Source organism: Salvelinus sp. IW2-2015, unplaced genomic scaffold, assembly GCF_002910315.2.
Source record: "Salvelinus sp. IW2-2015 unplaced genomic scaffold, ASM291031v2 Un_scaffold5159, whole genome shotgun sequence".
NCBI classification, from domain to species: Eukaryota; Metazoa; Chordata; class Actinopteri; order Salmoniformes; family Salmonidae; genus Salvelinus; species Salvelinus sp. IW2-2015.
The window spans coordinates 8,360-14,364 of record NW_019946425.1 but is presented as its reverse complement, the minus strand read 5'-3'; the positions used below and the strand labels follow the sequence as shown (position 1 = coordinate 14,364).

The window sequence follows — 6,005 nt, the reverse complement described above, 5'->3', positions numbered from 1 at the left end:
CCCGGAGGTGGGGGAATTTGGAACATTTCACCCAAGGCCTGTTACACTGACCGGGAGGTGGGGGAATTTGGAACATTTCACCCCAAGGCCTGTTACACTGACCCGGGAGGTGGGGGAATTTGGAACATTTCACCCCAAGGCCTGTTACGAACTGACCCGGGAGTGGGGAATTTGGAACATTTCACCCCAAGGCCTGTTACAACTGACCCGGGAGGTGGGGAATTTGGAACATTTCACCCCAAGGCTTTACAACTGACCCGGGAGGTGGGGGAATTTGGAACATTTCACCCCAAGGCCTTTACAACTGACCCGGGAGGTGGGGGAATTTGGAACATTTCACCCCAAGGCCTGTTACAACTGACCCGGGAGGTGGGGGAATGGAACATTTCACCCCAAGGCCTGTTACAACTGACCCGGGAGGTGGGGAATTTGGAACATTTCACCCAAGGCCTGTTACAACTGACCCGGGAGGTGGGGAATTTGGAACATTTCACCCAAGGCCTGTTACAACTGACCCGGGAGGTGGGGGAATTTTGGAACATTTCACCCCAAGGCCTGTTACAACTGACCCGGGAGGTGGGGAATTTGGAACATTTCACCCCAAGGCCTGTTACAACTGACCCGGGAGGTGGGGGAATTTGGAACATTTCACCCCAAGGCCTGTTACAACTGACCCGGGGGTGGGGAATTTGGAACATTTCACCCCAAGGCCTGTTACAACTGACCCGGGAGGTGGGGGAATTTGGAAATTTCACCCCAAGGCCTGTTACAACTGACCCGGGAGGTGGGGAATTTGGAACATTTCACCCCAAGGCCTGTTACAACTGACCCGGGAGGTGGGGGGAATTTGGAACATTTCACCCCAAGGCCTGTTACAACTGACCCGGGAGGTTGGGGAATTTGGAACATTTCACCCCAAGGCTGTTACAACTGACCCGGAGGTGGGGAATTTGGAACATTTCACTTCTTGGGTTGAGACCAGTCACACACTTGTCTGTTTTGATTTAGAGAGATAAAACCAATACCAATTTGTAGCAGACAGGTGTTCCTATTCACATTTTGAATGTACTAGCTCAAAATAATCAGAGACCTTGACAAAAAATGCAAAAGTGTTACAAAACCATCCCCTACACCAAATCACAATTTTTATGTGAAACATTTTTTATAGAAGGGTCCAGAAGTCTTTTTGTGATCTCACATATTTTTGAGAACCTTACCCCAACCAGCATATCGCGCCTCGTCCTTGTTTAGCAGTATGGGGGGCGAGAAAAATCAAGTCCTTTTAGAAACGGCAAACGTTTCAGGATAGTGATGCGGGTCTTTAGACTTTGACACATGGAATTGTGTCGTTCCGAACATTATCCGCAACGTTTTATTCAATGTTGTTTTGCGACTGGTCGGGGTTTGGGAGAGGAAATCCAATAATTCCTTCAGCTACTAAAAAAACGTATCTACACTGACTGATCGCCATCTTGCGTGCACACTCAGGTCTCTTCTCGTTGTCTGCTCGTAATCAAACACCACGTGACTGGGAGACTACCGTAAACTACATAATAATGTGACAGAAGCAAATAAGAACGCACTGTTCTTTATCTCCTAACGTATTTGCATAAACATAAATTAATCCTCACTGTCATATTGAACGTGAGGATACTCTCAACCAGCTTCAGATTACCTTACCAGACTGTCATATTGAACGTTAGGATACGCTCCACCAAGCTGCTGTACACGCTCTCCAGAACATCCTGGCTGACCCCAAACCCTTTAATTTCCTGATTAAGAACAGGCGTTAGCTTGCTAATTTAAAAAACAGTCTGCATTCTCTGTAAAACTCAGCTTTGTTATCATATTTGTGTCCCTAGGTATTTAAAACACTCAACCACCTCACTGGTTGGTCATTCAGAGAGAGTGGTTGGGACATTGGCAAGTTGTTGCCATTGATGATCAGCTCCTTTGTCTTTTCCACATTGAGTATGGAGGGCGTTGACGGTTGTTGATCTGTTGTTGGTCTGTTTAAAATTGCTGTCCCCATCTGACGAAGCATCTTTTTTTTTTTAAAGAGTCCTACCAGAGCCATGTCCTCCGCATACTTACAAATACACTATATGATGGAGTTTCCTTTATTTCTGCAGTTACCTGTAGCAGCAGACTACATGGAAAATGGAATCGCTCGAGACGGCCCGAGTCGGCGGAAAATGGAATATAACCTTGCAGGTAAAGTTCGTAATGAAACAACTTTATGTGTACAACATCATTATACTGAGAGCCATTTCTAAAAGGACGTCTTGGGGTGTTTTATTAGATTTTGTTCACGTTTTTTTCATGACCTCATACTACATAAAGACGATGAAGAAGTGATTGGCTCTTTGGGGTACATTTTACTTAAACATGTGAAATCACAAAAAATGGTGTCTGGACCCTTCTATAACATGCGATTTACATAAAAAAAGGTTGTATTTTTACTTTTATTAATTTACCCACTACCAATTGTATTTCCCTTTTTACGCCACGAGTAACAATTATATGATAAAGATAGAAACAACCTGTCTGAATATTAGTACACATGTAGGAACACTGATAAACATTACATTCAGCTTCAAAAACAGTAGTGCAACCTGTGAAATTGTCTCTCTCCTGCACCGCTACCTCATTGCTAGACTTAACTGCTTTAGTGCTTATTGACGATAGTATCTTCTGACCAGAGGAGTTTTAACCTCTCTAGGGGTGTGGGACGCTACTGTCCCACCTGCCAACATCCAGTGAAATTACAGAGTGCCAAATTCAAAAAACAGAAATACTCCGGGTAGAGTTCTCTTTTCTTTGGAGAAGGGCAGGGCGCCCTGGAATGCGTTCGCCCCGAGAGAGGGTCCAAGCCCTGGAAAGCTTTACGGTTTCGGCGGCGTCTGGTGAGCTCTCTCTGGCCCGTGAAAATCCAGGGGAGAGGGTGTAAATCTCACACCGGGCCGTACCAATATCCGCAGCAGGCTCCAAGGTTGAACAGCCTCTGGCATGTTATAACAATGTAGGGTTAAGGGATGTTGCAAGTCAGATCCGTAACTTCCGGATAAGGATTGGCTCTAAGGGCTGAGCCGGGTCGGTCGAGCTGGGGTGTGAAGCGAGGCTGGGCTCGAGCACGGCTGGGGGGAGCAGTTGCACCGTGGCCCTCCTCTCACCACCATTGGAAGTTAAATTTGTTTGCCTCATCTCGCGGTCTCTTGTGCGTGGTCTCGCAAGGAGCTGCGTGCGGAGGTTCGTCGGGGGTGGTGTCCGTCGGAGGCCGGTGAGAGGGGGGGGGGCGGGTTGGTTGGAGGCTGCAACTCTGGAAGTGCGCCGGACATTTCTCGTGGACTGCGCACGTCCAGAGTTGCACTGCGACGGGTATTTGGTTCTCAAAGTCTATAAGTATTGCTCTGGCACTTGATGTCGATTGGGTGTAAAAACCCAGTAAGTCCTCTGAAGGTTACAGTAGCGGCAACTGATGTCCAGTTGTGTAAGACAGAAAACCTGAATGATACCACCAGGCGTGACTCGAATGGTTGTCAATTTGATGATATACTGATCGTAGCATTCTACCCTCGCAGTCGCAGTCAACCACCTTCGGCGGGGTGGCTGTACCCCCTCATGTCAAAGTGAGGAAATTTGCTAAAGCGGGGGTAAACGGCGGGACATAATTAAGAGTCTCTTGAGGTAGCCAAATGCCTCGATCTAATTATGACGTACATGATGGATGAACGAGATCCCCACTGTTCCTATCTACCATCTACCGAAACCACAGCCAAGGGAATGGGCTTGACGGAATCAGCGGGGAAAGAAGACCCTGTTGAAACTTGACTCTAGTCTGGCACTGTGAAGAGACATGAAGAGGTTAGAATAAGTGGGAGGCCCTCGGCACCGCTGAAATACCACTACTCTTATCGTTTTTCACCTACCCGTGTAAGGCGGGGAGGCGAGCCCCGGGTGCGAACCGCTCTGGGGACAGTGGCAGTGAGGAGTTTGACTGGGGCGGTACACCTGTCAAACAGTAACGCAGGTGTCCTAAGGCAAGCTTAGGGAGGAACAGGAAACTTTCCGTGGAGCAGGAGGGCAAAAGCTCGCTTAATCTGTGATTTTCAGTATGAATACAGGCCGTGAAAGCGGGGCCTCACGATCCCTCTGAATTTGTGTCAGAAAAGTTACGACAGTCAATACTGGCTTGTGGGGGCAATGCGTTCATACGACGTCACTTTTTTGATCTTTCGATGTCGGCTCTTCCTATCATTGTTGAATCAGAATTCACCAAGCGTTGGATTGTTCCACCCACTAATAGGAACGTGAAGCGGGTTTAGACCACCGTGAGACAGGGTAATTTTACCCTACTCTAACACGTGACAACAGGATGCATTATATGGCCGATTGAGAGAAACTGTAATACATAAAGACAGTGCTCCCTGATTTAAATAGTACAAGAGTACACCCTGCTGGACAAAAAAGCTTGCTGCACCTGGTATTCCCAGGCAGCGTAGCATACAAGTACTAACCAGGCCCGACCTGCTTAGCTTCCGAGACCAGGCGTATTGAGACTGGTATGGCCGTAAGCCAGTGACTGTATTGTGTATATATGATATGTAAAATGCCGTAAGTGAAGGAATAACTCTTACTACACTATATCAAGTTTATGTCACTTGAAAAAGTGCAGTGTTGAATCATTGAAATAGAATCAATGGGATAAATAGACATAGTTACTTTAATAAGGCAGATGAGTCTATATATTTGAGTCTTGTGAAAAATAGCAGGCCTATCAAATAATGACTTCAGACAAATACATCAGATAACGTTACCGGTATGTGAGGCAGTCCATGTTACCAGTACATGACTTTAGCACATTTCATAGTTTGAACTGTATAGTCTTCTTGTGTATATTATATATCCAATCATAACCATTTTTATAACTACTTTATTACTTAGCTATTTGTGTATATTTTTTGATCGTGTGTATCTTGCACTGTTGAGGAGAGGTTGCAACTAAGCAATTCACTGTACCGTTTACACCCTGTATCCCGTGCATAGTGACAAACTTTTTTTAAAAGATTAACGCACCATTCACATCAGCTATCAAATTCAATATAACGGTGACCGACTGACCAGCAGTATCTAGCCATCACTGACACTAAAATGAACTTGTCCAATGTGAAAATACAATATAGATTATGATCCTTTAAAATTAAAAACGAATCAACGCTGATTTATATTTACAACGACAGGGGGTGCACCGTTCCTGGAGGGTACTGCAATACCAGGTGTCGATTGCGTGGAGTGGACGGAGCAAGCCCCTATTCCATCTCCCTATTCCAAAAATCAATTTAATATATGTCCCCAGATAGGGGACGTATCAGATATTAAACTGATAAGAACAGATTTTTTTTTTTTTTTTTTTGGAAAAGTTTTATTGTTGCATTTCCTCTGAAAACAGCTCATATATATTTTTGTACCATCATTCTTATACACATAAAAACTATTTGAATTTGTTTTGATTAAATGGGTGACTGACCACTATTTAGTGACATAGACAGACTTGCTCAAACGTAATATCCATCATGATTCTAATAAAAAGAACCATCCGGATTGAATTCGTCTGCTTTTTCTTTACAACGGCAGGGGGTGCACCGTTCCGAGTACTGCAATACCAGGTCGATGCGTGGAGTGGACGGAGCAAGCCCCTTTCCATCTCCCTATTCCAAAATCAATTAATATATGGTCCCCAGATAGGGGACGTATCAGATATTAAACTGATAAGAACAGAATTTTATTAATTTTTTTTTGGAATTTTTTTTTTTTTTTTTTTTCTCATAAAATACAATTACAAAATCAGTGCATTACATTACATCGATTCATAAAAACAGATCCAAAAGTAGTGTAACAATGATAACAAAGCAAAAACTACTCAAATAAAGTGTTTCTGCAGAACCTGACCAGTATTATTACATTCAAGTTTAACTTGCCTCTAACGATCTCTCAAAAAACAACTA

The 6,005-nt window shown here is 44.4% G+C and overlaps 1 protein-coding gene, 1 non-coding gene and 1 pseudogene across 2 annotated transcripts in view; all 3 read right to left on the bottom strand.

The window, feature by feature from the left end:
• LOC112078019 (zinc finger protein 879-like) overlaps positions 1 to 1,474 on the bottom strand; it is a 9,351-nt gene extending 7,877 nt beyond the window's left edge. Inside the window, 1 exon segment of the mRNA XM_070441916.1 lies at positions 1,218 to 1,474. The gene's annotated coding sequence lies outside the window, so the exon portion shown is untranslated.
• Positions 1,475 to 5,238: 3,764 nt separating this feature from the next.
• On the bottom strand, positions 5,239 to 5,424 carry LOC112078020 (U2 spliceosomal RNA). The gene has a single exon (XR_002895572.1). It is a non-coding gene; the product is annotated as a U2 spliceosomal RNA (small nuclear RNA).
• Positions 5,425 to 5,632: 208 nt separating this feature from the next.
• On the bottom strand, positions 5,633 to 5,794 carry LOC112078021 (U2 spliceosomal RNA; annotated as a pseudogene).
• Positions 5,795 to 6,005: the final 211 nt, after the last annotated feature.